Source organism: Numida meleagris, chromosome 4, assembly GCF_002078875.1.
Source record: "Numida meleagris isolate 19003 breed g44 Domestic line chromosome 4, NumMel1.0, whole genome shotgun sequence".
Taxonomy (NCBI): domain Eukaryota; kingdom Metazoa; phylum Chordata; class Aves; order Galliformes; family Numididae; genus Numida; species Numida meleagris.
This window is the reverse complement of record NC_034412.1, coordinates 57,194,404-57,209,890: the sequence shown is the minus strand read 5'-3', so window position 1 is coordinate 57,209,890 and position 15,487 is coordinate 57,194,404.

Sequence of the window (15,487 nt, the reverse complement as noted above, 5' to 3'; positions counted from 1 at the left end):
GAAACAGATTTATGTACTTAGGTAGATTACACACAAAATCCTAAGGCTAAAGTATTTGACCAAGACAAATTGTGTAACTACATGCTCCTAAAGTTCTACTTTTAGGAGCAGAAATACAGCTAAATGATTCTGAATCTGGACTGTTAATTACCCAAATCTGCAGCATTTTTCAAGGTTTAATACTCATGTACAAGTCTATATCACATTGAATTCAGTTTTCTTCAGGCTTAAATTTGACCTGTATATACAGTAGTCTATGTATAAAAATATCAGTAACTGCCAATAGGCTTTTATCGTAGCTGTAGAAAGCAGGGGAGTTTTGAAACCAACTTGAGGAGAGCACAGATCTCACTGCCAATAGGCTTTTATCGTAGCTGTAGAAAGCAGGGGAGTTTTGAAACCAACTTGAGGAGAGCACAGATCTCACTAAGGCTTCTGGCTCTCAGACATAACCTGATACTCAGTTTGTGAGATCAAAATTGAGAAGAATAAATGAGTCACAGAGATTGCCTTGAGAATAAGCAAGCAGGAATCAGAGGGAATCCCAGATATATACTGCTCTGATTAATAGTTGCCCAACTGGAATTTTTGGAGCGACTTTCAACAACGTATAGATTTCTGTGGATTTTTCTACATCTGAGAAGCAAATCCACATGTCAGGTTGGGCAGATGTACTCAAAATCCCCACCTCTAAATACTTTGGCCTCCTTTTTTTGTGGTTTTGTAAACCACAAATCACTGTAATACCTCATACAAATCATTTCAAGAGACACATGGTTTATGGGGAGATCTATGTCCAACTCAAGGAGACATTATTTTCATTTCACTATTCATTTATTCTTTATACATCTCTAGTAGAGTGGTTCAGATTCTGTATTCCATTGACGTCAATTGGAGTTACATTTATAACACTCAAGAATTGGATTTATGTCCCAGCATATTACTTTTGATTCTGAAAGGTTATATACACTGTACATAGATCACGGTGTGAATTAGGGAACATATGTTCAACCTGCTAATTCTAAGGTTTTTACATTCCAATGCTTTCAGGATTGTTTTATTAAGAATTCCTCACATTTTGTTTCTCTATCTAAGCAGACTACCAAACTTCCAGCATGCTTTAAGCTTACCATCCAAAATACTGTAGATTTAGAAAGTAGCCAAATACTGTTATTTGGATTTAAAACAAATTCCAAACTATAAGCCATGAATACAAGAGATATAATCCTACTTTTCCTAATCCATGCCAGACTGTGGACTATTCACTCATGTATTTCAGAGTGTATCAAAATAGTATTCATAGTCCACTGACACTGAAGTATAATATAGCCTCTCAATCTAATGACAACAATGTCATTTGCTTTCATCTAGTGTTCAAAGCAGTAACAGTCTCCAGTCTTTGTCCACTGTTTTTACCTGTAGCAGATCCTCTCCAACCTTCAGATTTTGCATTGGTAAGACCCAGTAAATTCAAAGGCTTTTTACTGGGATCATAGTCTTCCAGCCAGACACAGAAGACAAAGATGCTGTGTGAAGAACCTAGCCTAGGCTTTTCTCTCCTATTTAGTTTTTCCTGCAGTCATTCTCACTTCTTGTGCCAGTGCCTGACACTTGAGATCCATCTACTCCTACAGATTTAACGGATGTAGGGAGGTGGCAGCTGCTTACCAGCAGCAGAATAATACAACCAGAGCAAAAAAAAAAAAAATCCCAATTTCTTACTGTACTGCTGATATGATACTCTAGCCTCCTAAAGACAAAACTCATAAGTAAGCTGAACACAGAGACATAAGAAGACTATATCCAGCAATTATTTCTAAAACTACTTTTTTTTTTTTTTTATATACAGCCAAAAAAAAATGAAGGCTAGAATTTCTCAGTTTTTCTCCTTTTCACTGGAAATTAGATAAAAGCAGGACATGTTACTGACAGAAATTCACTGGAACAGGTTGCCCAGAGAGGTTGTGGATGCCCCCATTCTGGAGGCCTTTGAGGCCAGACTGGATAGTGCTTTGAGAAACTTGACCTAGCAGGAGGTGTCCTTGCCTACAGTAGAGGGATTGGAACTAGACGATCTTAAAGGTTCCTTCCAACCCAAACCATTCTATGATTCATCCTCTTGCTAATACAATACTTTTAAAGGCTATTATCTAAATTCAGTTCTTCATAAGTGATTTGTTACTCGTGTTTCTTGGTACATCACAGTGTAGGAGACTGTTTAGTTACTGAGAATTTATCAGTAACTTCTTACACTTATTTGACAGAAATATCATATTTTCCAATTAACCTATTCACCAGGCAGTATGGCTAAGAGAGCTCCTTCTGTTGGAAGCTTCTACCTTGACACTGTTAAAGCAAGCCGGATGTCCCCAGCTTAATTCCTGCACTGAGGTAGAAGCCCAGATGACACACACTTAGTGGAATAGTTGTAGACTTCACTTCCCTCTGGTTCCTCTGGGGATAGTGAGGAGTGGTGGCAAACAAAAGGATAGCAGTTTAAGAGAGACAGCAGAGAACGTTATAAGGACATGATGAGTTCTGACCAATTCCACTGACTGTAGTCTCGCAGAGAGCAAGTCCTCAGAATTGCCTTGTAGATGTTTGCAAAAATTAACTAGCATGGATAATATTCTTAACTGACTGCCACTAAGAATTAGTGTTAGTTAAATGCCTTGGAAAATAAATCTTTCTTCCATCCATTTCTTTCTTTGATTAATGCTTTTTAATATCTATAATCTTTTCAATAGCAACTGCAAAGCAAGAGTTGAGGATTTAAGTTTCAGATCTTATTTGAAGACTTCCTACGTAATCTGTTAGTGTTGGAAAATGTTGTTTTTCTTGTAATACAGAGCCCTAAAGATGCAGTCAGAATTTACTCACTTTCAAATAGCCATTTACTGCAATTAGCTTACTTCCAAATCAGCAAGACTGAAACTTACAAAGGTGGGGCTGAACAGAGAGAATCTCTTCCTAAACGCACATAAGGAGTTAAGTATATCACCAGTTTGGGGAATTAGACTGTTACAAAGCTGTAATCAATCCTGTAGGCTTATTTCATCTCCCTCCAGCACTTATGCTACTCAGAAAAGGTCAAGGATGAGGACTTCAGATACAATCATTTCTCAAGTAGACTAAATCCTGGGAATTCATAGCAAGAGGAAAGGCTAAGGTGCAATGAGTCATTTTAGGAAAACATTATATTCTCAGAGTGACAAATTTCAAGGGCCCTTTAACCACATAGAAGTTCCAGTAAGACTGACAAGAAGCATTGCTGTGGAGTAAAAATAGGTTTAAAACAGTCAACTCCCTCACTTAGCACAGCAACAGGGTGCCAAACCAACAGCTGTGGCACTTGCTTCAAACACCAGAGCATCCATTCAGTCACATGCCCTCTCCTGCATCAAGAAATGATTAGAGTCTCTCAAGTATTAATTCACATTTGGAGAAATTACAGAATTTGGCAGAGTAGATGGAAAATGGTCAGGTCTACACCAGCCATAAAAAGAATTTAAAAATAATATCTAACTTTCTCATTCCTGGATCTGTCAAAAAAAGACATGTTTGATAAAGCACCCCACTGATTTCAGAGATTTTGAGTAATAGACCATTATATGCTAAGAACTGAAAAACTTCCTTTCTAACCTGGTCATGTTTTAGCAGAAGACCTGGGAGGAATCTGCAGCCTTAGAGAATACCTGCCAGACTTGTAGCCAATATTCTCAACAGCCCCTGCGTTATTTACATATTAAGAATGTTTTTAAATCGAATAATGCATTTCATTTTTTCCTCTCTATCATGTTTCATAGCTTTTCCTTTTGTTTTATTCCCAAGGGAATATGTCTGGAGCTGCCTTGAATTCAGGGAGGTAATTAAATCATGTAATTTAACCTCTTCACAGAAAGTGTTGCCCTGGGTTGATTATGAAGGAAGGGGAAGACGGAAGTTACGTTCCATCCAGAGGCTCTAAGCCAAATACATCTGAGACGGAGAAATGCCTAGATTTCTTAGTGCATATATTCACTATAGTAACTCATTGTGTACTACAATACAATAGAATTTATCAGATGCCCTTAAGAATAATGCTCTGCAGCTCTATGACCCCCACCATGCACTGGCCCTATTCTGTAGGTCATGGGGTCAGGATGAGCTGCCCTTGGGTGCTGGGGGAAAATGACAAATAAAATGCTTCATGTTAGCAGTTTGCAGTAGTACCTATCTCCCTAACAATGGACTATTACTGGCATTTAAAAACTAACTCTGGACTGGTGAACAAGCCAGGCACTGAAATAACTAGCCCACACAGCTGTCTTTGCTTAGCTGAAAGCAAGCACATCTGTGAAAGGACTAGCAGCAGCAGATAAAGTTGCTTTAAATCCACAAAAAATAGCAGTCACAATCCAGTAATAAAGAAGACATTGCTTACCCCTTTCTAAGGATCAGGGCTCACCAAACACTCCAAAGGAGATGATCTCCAAGCACAGAGGCTTCCCTTGCAGCTGCCAACCCTTAAATGATGTTAGGGAGGGGTGGACCCTGGATCCACACCTTCCAGTCCCACAGGTGAATTGCTCCCACCTGTGCTCCCAGGGCTGGCTACACACCTTCACCAGGTGCTCAATTACTAGTTCAGGCCACAACGAAACAGTTCCCATACAGTCTACAATCTCATCATTCTATTCATGGACACACTCCTTAACAGGATTTCTCTCTCCATTTTGAAGAGACTAGAATACAATCACATTGCTACAGAAAGAAAAGGTCGATCTTGTTTTCTCAGGCTCAGGAAAGAGCACCCAAAGCTTTTTTCCCATCACACAGAAATTTTAATGTCATCTATCAAGATACTTATGATGCAGTTTTTAAGATGCTTTTGATATGGTTGCATTAGAAAGACAAACTAAGCTCTACATACAAGAAACATTAAACTGTTTGAGGAATAGTTCTCTTCTAGTCATGACCCTGTGTTTAATTTCATCATTGGTTGCAGGAAAATCAATTAACTTTTCCAAGCATACCTATATACAGCAATTTCTTCAAGACTGGAATGTATATTTATATGTCCAATGTGTTTCCTGCATTCCTTATATAGGATCTTTCATCACTAAGTTGTCAATGTAAGGATTCTGTGTGGCTTTTTCTAACGTATTTGGAAAGCAGAATAGGAGAAGAATCATTGTTATAGAATGGACACAGTATTAACTAGTTATCCCAGAGTCATACATCAGATGATCGTATAATAAGCAGGCACCAGGCAAAAATCTATGCTCTGCATAGGGTCTTAATTTCAGAACTCAGACAATGTTCACATCACTCAATAGAAGTTTGTGATAGCTGGTGTACTGTAGCTGCTGCATTGTAGTGAGGGGTTAACCAATAAGGAGTGGGAAAAACATTTATCTTGGAATTTCAAAATCATGTTTGACAGCTGATTTTGTATTATTAAGAGAAATTACCACAAATAAGTCCACTGGTACAGAAAACAGAACTCAAAGTTCTAACAGCGAAGCTGTGAAACAGCAGCATAACTTTTACCAGGGAAGGACACTGAATCAAGTAATGGGAGAGAGGAAGAAAAAAAGGAAAGAACATAGATGTTCTGTCCTTGTTTTGTAGAGCATTTAAAGATTTTAACATTTTGTTTTCTCTTTGGAAACAAACATACAAATTCCAAGAAAACATGAACTATTTACAAGTAGAATCACTTTAGTATTTTCACCTTCAAAATACAATCTGACATACAAAAATACACCTTGTTTTTGCATGGTGCCTAAGGCTCTCTACCCACTACTTCTTTGCCAAACTTCAAGCTGATCAATACCTGCAGAACATACAGATGAAATTCCATATGCCACTATCTGCTGGGAGCTCCAATAACTTCAGGTGATGGATATGGCTGAATAAAGCTGTTCAAAAGCAAGAGACAAAAGGAGAGACAGGAATCAGCATCAGTTTCCCTAGAATACAAATTTTCAGGAAAACCTGAAGAGAATATTGCAATGAGATAACAATCCTGAGGTGTTCTTGTTTGGTTTGGATTTTTTCTTAAGGGATTTTGTTTGGTTTTGTTTTGGTTGGGGTTTTTGTGTGTGTTTCTGTTTTTTTTTTGGTTTTTTTTAGGTACTTGTTGAGAGAAAACCCAGCAGTTTGTAGGAGAACAGGAAAAGAGCAGCCAGGAGGCTTGACCAGGAACAAGAGCTACTGGATAGGCCATGAGGGTAGACAGCTTGGTCAGCGTTCCCATACACAGTAGAGTGACTGGTTGGTGATTTGTGCTAATCCAGCTTCTTTTTCCTCTAGCACCTCTTTTTCAACAGCAGGTTTAAAAATTATGAGAACTGAATATTTTGTTAAGCCATTTAATAAAAATCCTAATTTATTAAACATTGGTCCAAGTGTCAAACCTTGCTTTAAAGAAAAATAAGAACCAGCACTGGCAAAATGAAGCCATGGGAGCCTTCCACTTGCTTAAGTAAATAAAATAATAATAATAAAAATTTTAGTTCCAACAATTAAAAGGAAGTTTTATTTTTATTAAACGTGATTGATGCTTAAAGAATAATTTAAAGACTTGAAAAGAAACTGTTCATGAACTTAACTACTGGAAAAGCCTTTTTTTTTTTTTAAGTGACCCTCAAAACAGTTAAGCAGATAGGAAATCAACCATTTTATACTTTATTAATAGCAAGCAATTTTCTTTAAAAAACTTTTACTTCTGAAACTAACAAATGGTTTTATTGTTTGAGGGGGAAAATATGAACAGACAGGAGATTTCAATCTACTTCTAGAGAACTTCAGAACTTCCATGATATTGATAAGAATGTCTGAACATTAAAGTCAAGGTGGGAAGCATTCCAGGAAGTGTTCATTAGGGTAAGTTCTCTGAAGCAGAGGAAGCCTCTGTTTTTGTAGACCTGAGGCCTAAGTTCAGACTCTTGCCAGGTTGAACATAAATGTTTAAAATATTACATACTTTTAGAATGTTACCCCAGCACCTCTGGAAAGCATATGTTAACACAAATCAAAGTTCAAAACTCCTGTAGTAGGAGTAAACGGCTCTAATTCCAGAGAATTAAACAGCAAATTTGCATGTTTTCTTTGGGCAAACTTTCTTTCTCTGTTCTGTTTTGTGTACACGTGTAATTTCGGAGGGATGTAGTAAAGTAAGATACATGCTATGAGCGTTATCAAATCTCAGAAATGATTAACATGCGATGCAAGACATACACCAGTAGTAGCACAGCAACCAAAATATGGGGGGGTGGGGGGGGGTAGCTTACATTCTCAAAGATTCTTAAGAGTCTGAGGCTTCATTTTTCCTATTGATCACAGAATGGCTTAGGTTGGAAGATCAACCAGATCCAATCCCCCCGCGATGGGCTAAATGCCACCCACCAGATCAGGCTGATCAGGGCCGCATCTAACCTGGCCTTGAGTTCCTCCAGGGATGGGGCATCCACAGCCTCTCTGCGCACTCTGTGCCATGGCCTCACCACCCTGTGTATAATTTCCAGCTGAGAAGTCTGCTTCGTTTCAAATACACATGAATAACCAAGAATTGTAAAATACAGCAAGGTCACTTAAATTAGTTAACATCAAACCATTATAAAAGAAGTAGAGGTACGCTGCAGAAGCACATTTTAGCAGAAATATACACACCAAAGAAGATGTGAAGCAGACTAATTTGGTTTCAAACATATCTTGTGTCCAGGGATATCTTCTTTTCACTAGCTATATTCTAGCTGATAGTAGCTGCTCAGAAACCTTTGGTTTTCTGCAACCACTTCAAAAGGGAGGCTTGCTGAGTTAAAAAGTGGCACACAACAGGTAGTTTTAGCCAGGACAGAGAGCAATGAGGCTGCAGTTCCGCTAATTTCAGCAGTGCCAGTTGAGAGTGTCCTCCCTTTCTTGTCCCAGGCTCAGCATCCCTGTCACCTCACCAGCACATTCTCTGAAGGCACATGGTGGTCTCGGTACCTCTCCTTTGGAGAACAGCTACCAGAAAGATGTACAAAGAATGTATCCAACTAGATAGTTTTAAAGCCTTAGTACACAATATAATTAGGAATAGAGAAAAACATAGCTTACTAAATTTAGATTTAATTTGGAAAATAATAATGAAGTTCTAAAACAAATTTGAAGTTTTTAGGTTCTGGTTTGCTCTCATAAGATGAGAGCTCTTAAAATTAATTCCATCGCTAATGCCAGAACCAGACAAGCATTGGCTGCAGAAAACCTCCACTGTTTTTGTAATACTGACTTCCATTTAGTAAGAAATACTTGTTTTTTAATTAAATTTCCCATGAAAAACAGTGGTTTAAATTGAGGGAAACTGTGCCTCACAAAAACTCAATAACATTTTTGAAACCAAAAGCTTATTTAAGACCAGGGTTTTCATAAAAATTCTAAACGCATTCATTTCTCCATTTCTGAAAGTAAATAAATCAGTCACAAATACTACACTAATTCTTCCTCAGGCTTACACACTTGGATTTTACCGAGTGGAGGATCAGGAAGAACAAATGATACTACATAGAGTTCCATGAATGTTTTCTGCACCTGTGTACCCAGTGGTACTGACGCAGTCTGGGGAAGCGCATGTTAAGGAATCAGAGTGGTTCAGGTTGGAAGAAAACTAAAAGCCCACTGAGTCCCAACCCCCTGCCAAAGTTCAAGGCCGTCCAGCCTGGCCTTGAACACCTCCAGGGATGGGGCATCCACAGCCTCGCTGGGCAGACTGTGCCAACACCTGACCACTCCCTGAGCAAAACGTTTCTTCCTAAAATCTCATCTGGATCCCCCCTGCTCTGCAACAGGCTCTGCAGCTCTGTTTCCTCTGGGTGCCTCTCCTACCACCCCAGCCCCCAGATCAGGGCCTGGCCTACCTCCCTCCAACCCTGCCATGAACAGGCTGTGCACTTCGGTATTTGCCCTGACACAAGGCCTGGGACAGACCACCTGCAACACTGAAATCACCTAGGACAGGCTCTGGACCACAGGCTATCCACAGCTGTTCAGCACAAATGCACCCAGTGAGGTTTCTGTCAGGAAAAAATAACCATGTCCACCTCCAACTCAAAACAACTACTAGTGACAGCACAAGTCTTTGGGTTGCAGCATGCTTAACAAGATTCATCACATATTTATGCATGATCCAGGTTAAACCTCCATAGCTATTTGCTGGGTTGGGGTTTAGGCTTCAACACAGCTCAAAATCATGCCAGATCAACGTTTATATGAAACAACTATGGTGTAGTGCAAGGCATCTGTTGACTTAAAATGCAGATGGCCTTTGGTCTCTCTGCCATCACCGTCTGAAAGTCATGCAGGTAACTTGGCAAGAGATTAAACAGACCCTGCAGGGCTAACTACCTCCCTCCTCAGGTCACCACATCTAATACAGCTCCATATTAATTAGGCTATGATTATTCTAAGCACAGGCATTTTTTTTTCCCCACAGTTTTGGAGACAACTGTTTCTAACTTTCACTTTTGTTGCATATGCAAAGTACCTGTAGAGGGCTCAAAATACAAGCACTAAGTACTGAATGCTGTTGGTGCTATTTACGCAAAATGGAGGGGAAATCTGTTTTCCTAGTTGCTTTCTTTTATTTATATTGTTTTCTTTAAGTTATGGTAACAGTTGAAGAATGAATATTTGGAAGTAAGAGGGTGGGAAATTAGAGTTTACTACTGCAGAAAAATTGTTTCATTATCCTCAAATCCACGAGACAACAGCACAGCCAAAACTGTCAGCTCATGTTCCAGAATAGTAAATGGTAGATTAGATATGGAAAAGATGAGGGTGGAAAGAGAAAATTGAATTGTTCAGTCCCTTATGGCTTTAATTGAATAACAATAACAAAAAAAAATCTAGTTACAGTAGGAAAAAAATAATCTTGGCTTCCTCCTGCAACAGCCCTAGGTTTTGGACAGAAGCAATGTTATAATGTATAATTATATAACTTACTTGAACAGTTGCTTTCCATATGGGAAGTAACAGATTTGCCCAGCTGCATTTTGGTGAAGCCTGAATCTACCATTATTCAGAGTATAACAATTTTACTGAAATTTGGAAGTCTTACAAATTTATCTATACATTTCAATGATGGTCTGTGACATTGCTTCTTTTCCTAAGAAAATATATTGCTTCAATGTCTTACAAGAGGTCTTGAGCCATATTTATCTCACAGGATTGTCAGTATAATTAAGACTGTGTTCTTCCTGTGATGAAAGGACAAGAGTTTCAGGAAGCATGGAAAGAATGCTTCCGAAAATCTCATTTAAACATTTTCATATTCTATTATTCTCTGAATATAAAGATACATTTCAGCTGCTTCGTGACCTCCATTCCAGGTTATCCTGCACCTTCTGCATCAGTAACTGAAGAAGTTAAAAACAATCTTCAGTTGCCTCAAAGCAGCAGAGAGGATTTGCCCTCATATAGTTGCTTATTTCATTAACTCTACTATAATCATGAAGTTGATTACACTCATTATGTGTTGAAATATATTGAAATATTCGTGAACCCAAACTAGCAGTGGTCAGGGCTGTGTGTTAAGAGTCTTCATTCAATGGTAAGAGTTCTAATTGATCTCACCAGAATTCCTGCTGCCATGCCTCTGTAAAGAACTGCAAGATTTTCAAAATAATACAAAGAAAAGTAATAGGCACAGATGTTTGGCATGGATATACAGGATATAAGCTGAGTGCAAGACTGTACAGAGAAACCACAAAAACTGTCACAGTTTCAGAAGATTGATGGTAGAGTGACATAGTTACCAAAACGTCAAGTCGTCAAGTGTGAGTCAAGTGGGTATAAACTGGAACTTTCCCCACAGCCTACCTTTCAAACATTACGCAGGCCATTAGTCTTCCAAGAATACATTATAAGTTTATTTCACTGAGTGTCAGAGATAAAAGAAAACACCAGAGAAGACAGTGCAGCGTGAACAGAGCACCAAGAAGAGGTTCCACAAATGCCATTGCAGCCTCTTGGGGAAAGCTGCAGCCACATAGCCCATAACATTTTCAGGATCCCAAAGGGAAATTACCTCAGATTTCCTGTGTTCTCATTTGCCTAACACATGTTTTTATTACATTTTATATCTTTAAGTATTCCATAGTCCATGAAATCGCTCCAAAAAGCAATTTACCACATAGTATTACTTTCTGCTATCTTTATGTATCATCAGAATTTTGAGAACTTAAACTACTGTGGTTTGGAGAATCCATGGAAGGCATCTGGCACAACTAGCAGAGTTCAAGAAGAGACCACATTTGTTGCCAGATAGTCTTCTGTATTTTGCATGAAACAGCCTTTGGATAAAACACAGGAATAGGACCAGGGCAGGGAAAGGAACAGAGACATGAGTGAGAAGACTGAATCCTCACACGCAAACAAAGGAACTGAACCAGGCTTCTTACATCCTGGCCAGGTGCTTCAAGCACTGAAACAGCCCAGATGTCAACCCTGAAGACAGCAGTCCAGACTAAAGGTCCCAGATGGGCAGAGAAACCTCTCTGAAACTCACACTGAACCATACAATGGTCCAAATTTAAGATTCAACCTTTCTCTATCATTTCCTCTTATTAGCTGTAGGCAGTTCTGTGCTTTACCACAGTAGCTCTATAGGATCTTATTTGGTGGTTTGGATACCATTTAGATGCCAGCTGTTAGGCTGGCTCTGATCTTTAATTTGAGCTGAATTGTGCATCTAAACCTTCACTGTGACTCCTGGCTGGCAGTAAATATTGAGGAAGAAGCTGCATTTGAGTAGGAGGAGTGATTTTTCCCTAGTGGCACAAACATTACATTGCCCTGTGAAATAATCTTTCCCACATTATGTATGTATCAGCCGTGACAATAAAGAGAGCAGCTCAGAACACTGGCTCCTCTATGAGTAAAGAGCAGAAAGTGAGGAAATACACCACAGTTCATGCCTTAAGGGCTACCACCAAAGCAACTAGATCGTAGAACATATTGTCTTATTGAGGCACAAAATACTTCCTCTACAGGGGTCCCCCTGTACAATCATTTTCTAAAGCACAAGATTTTGCTGACTTTACATTCCAGCAAGTGATCTGGAGTAGCTTACAAATGTTGCCATATTTATGCAGAGGGAATAACTTCAAACTGCCAGTCTTCCGCAGACCACAAAAACACTCCTCCCCCCCTACCCCCCCGGCTCCTACTCAGTGTTTTTGTGAACTTAAGGCACTGACAGTACATTTTTTTTTAACCAGTTCCTCAATCCAGGAGTGCTCCTCTAACTTTCTGCTGCTGCCAGAAACAGCAATTTTCTGTGCTTTCTAAACTACATAAAGAAAATTTGCTGTTATTTGGCTGTATATATTTGCTGCCTCTGAAGACAGAGGCGTGCATACTCCTAATCACAAGCTCTGAAAGAAAACAAATGAAAGAGGTGGAATACCCGAACCATACTCTGGCCAAGGACGGGTTAATGAAATGCTCTGGGCTCTGCCCCCCTACACTAGTAATAGGAATCAGGCTTGTTGGGAAGGATTTCTTGGGTACTGGCCAGGAAGAGAGTCTATAATCTGCAAAAGATGGGATTCAGGGCTGAGTCAGAAATTGCCTGAAAGTCTTCTGCATGTCAGATCTCACTAAGAGAAACTAAGTCTGCATGCAGCAACTGGAGGTTTGTTAGAGACCTTTGTCATGTAGGCAATGGTCTGCTTCAAGGGAGCAACAGCCAGATAAAACGTGTCATACACTTCAACTATGCAAATGTTGGCAATGAGATTGTGGTGACCCCATTATAGTCACTTCTTAAGTTACAGTGGTCAAAAGCACACAAACTAGGAACATTTATTTATCATTTAGCCAATTCCAAACAATCAGCTGCCTTTACTTAAATGACAGAGAAGTACTGTATTGCAAAACAGTGGGGGAAAAATGTCAAAAGTTTTATTATTGCAGAATCTGGTAAGGCTTAACTCACAGAAAGAAAAGACCGGAGCACTAGGAGAAGAATCTCTTAATAAGGATCCATACCAAGTCTAAAAGCAGATGAGAAACTGGCTAAGAGAAACTGACGAAGGCTATAAAAGGTTCATTACTACATTAATTTTTCAATGAAAAGAAAATAACTGTGATCTGTGTTCAGCACATCACTAGTTCAGACAGAAAACAGTCCTATTCAATTTTACACAAAAAAAAGCATATAGAAGAATAGTTTTATGTATTCGTATCTAAACTCTCAGTTAATGTACTTATAAAAAAAGATAAATGGCTAAGTACATACAGAGGAAAATACAAGCACTCATTCCATTGACATGGGCTGCTTTTGGAGAGAAACAATCATGGGAGCTTACTGGCAGATATATTTAAACAACAAGAACAACAAAATCATTTATTTTTATTTTACCTGGTACGCTTACCAGGCTTACAATGCAAGGAAAGGTATCAGAAATACTGGGAAAGTTCTCTACTTTCAAATCACCTTGAAAACCAAATCGGTTAGGAAAGATGCATGGTGTGCATTCCCATTTTAACATTTCATCAATGAGAAGAAAAAACAAAATACCTTTGCATAAAGCAGATAAGACTGTGATAAGACTGTTAAGAAATAAAAGAGATCTCTACTCTTAATTTTTTCTACAGGAAATAAATCAGTACTTCTCTGAAGAGCTGATCGTTTTTTTATAGTCCTTAGAAGCAAATGCTCCTTTTCCGGCAACCACAGAGTCAGAGTGCCCTCTGGTGGCAGTATGTTGTTGGTATTCATTTTAGAACGTTGTTCCTAACAAAAAGTTTTTCTGCCTCGGTTGTACTACAAAGAAATCTGATAGTTGTTGAGGTAACACTCCTAAAAATATCTTTTTTTAAGAGAATCTTGAAGAGATAGACAATTAAGCACGTGGATTCAGACTGCCAGAGGTCACCCATATATAATGAAGTCCAGAAAAATAAAGCCCATGCTTTTTCCACCACCAATTCCAGACACCATAGAACCACGAAATGCAAACCATAGCTTGGATAAACTTCTCGGTTTCTAAATTGGTTCAATAGCCTAAGTACTACACTGGCACAACAGAGGGAGGAGATTGGAAATGAACTCTGTTTTTTAAGGAGTGTAACCACGTGGGAAAGGACAGAGAAGGGAAACTCTCCAAATTAAATCTGCTCTGGCCACAAGAGAACTAATTCTTTCCAGAAGCCTACTTCCAGAGTCATCACACATTTATCTCCATGGACCAGATATCAGGCTCTGTTAACAGCAACTGAAGGTCTCTACACATCATCTCAGACATGCGAAAGCGGAAAGAAGCTCTGCAAAAAAGCTAAAGTGAGCACAGCTGAGTTAACTCCAAAGGGATTTTCATTCTGTGCTGCTGAGGAAAGGATTTAGGCCCTTAACCCATCTGTGCCCCCATCCGTTTCATAGTTCCTCATGGGGTGACTCCATGGCAGCTTCCCTACAGGATTGAAAGGATAGTTCAAAACTAAAAATGAGATATTACTCCCCAGTTCACCCTGCAAGCAGTCTAAAACAAATAGCTATTTTAACACCCTGCTCTAGTGAGCTATCAGTCACATCACAGGCAGGATAGCAAAAAGCTCTTATAAGGCTGTGCCTAAATGCAGAGACACTGCTATTCAGTCACTAGTGGCACACGGATGATATGAGAAGGAAATCCAACTTGCACAACTGACAGAAAGATAAACAGGCAATACCAGCATCAAAGACAACTAATTCTGTGCCCACTCCTAGAAACAGAGCAATAGAAATACTCACCGAAAATCAAATCTTTCCTCAGAATCTCAAATGCCTTATATTAAAGGACCTATAAACATTCAGTTTAGCTTTTCTAACATGCCTGAAAAGAACAAAAGTAACACTGACTTTCATTTCTAAATGAGATTAAATAAGGAACTAATTTTAAAACTAAGCACAACTCAAGTTGAGCATACACATTTTCTGAGTATCAGACCTTTCAGCTCCAGGAGACTTCCATCCACAAAAAATAAACCATTGATTTAATATATTATCTACTGCCGAAGTTCCCCAAAGAAGGTAAAAATACCCTCTCCGGGCAATCTGCATGCAAACTGAACAGTTTATTAAGGATTTTGTAATTGAAAACATGTAAACAAGGGCCTTAGTCACATCGAAACAATTTCTTGAGGCAAACTTCATGGTCTGATTTCCCAGAAACACACTGGAAAATTAGCAAAAGGGAATGGCTCTCCCTGCTTTGCTTTAAGCCACAGAGAACAATGCTGGCCACACCCAAAGGGTCAGCTTCACCAGGCAGTAACAGCTGCAACAAATAACATGGTTAGGGTGGAGGGGGGAAGGAAAAAAAAGTCAGGTAAAAATACCTGCTCAGCAGATAATCCAGATCATAATATGGGACAGAGAGGCATCTGTTCCATTTTCTATCCTGAAAGCCTTGTGGTGGTTTTCACATTCTTTGTTGTTGTTGAATGTCAGCATCATAATTAACCAAAATTTCCTGTTCCT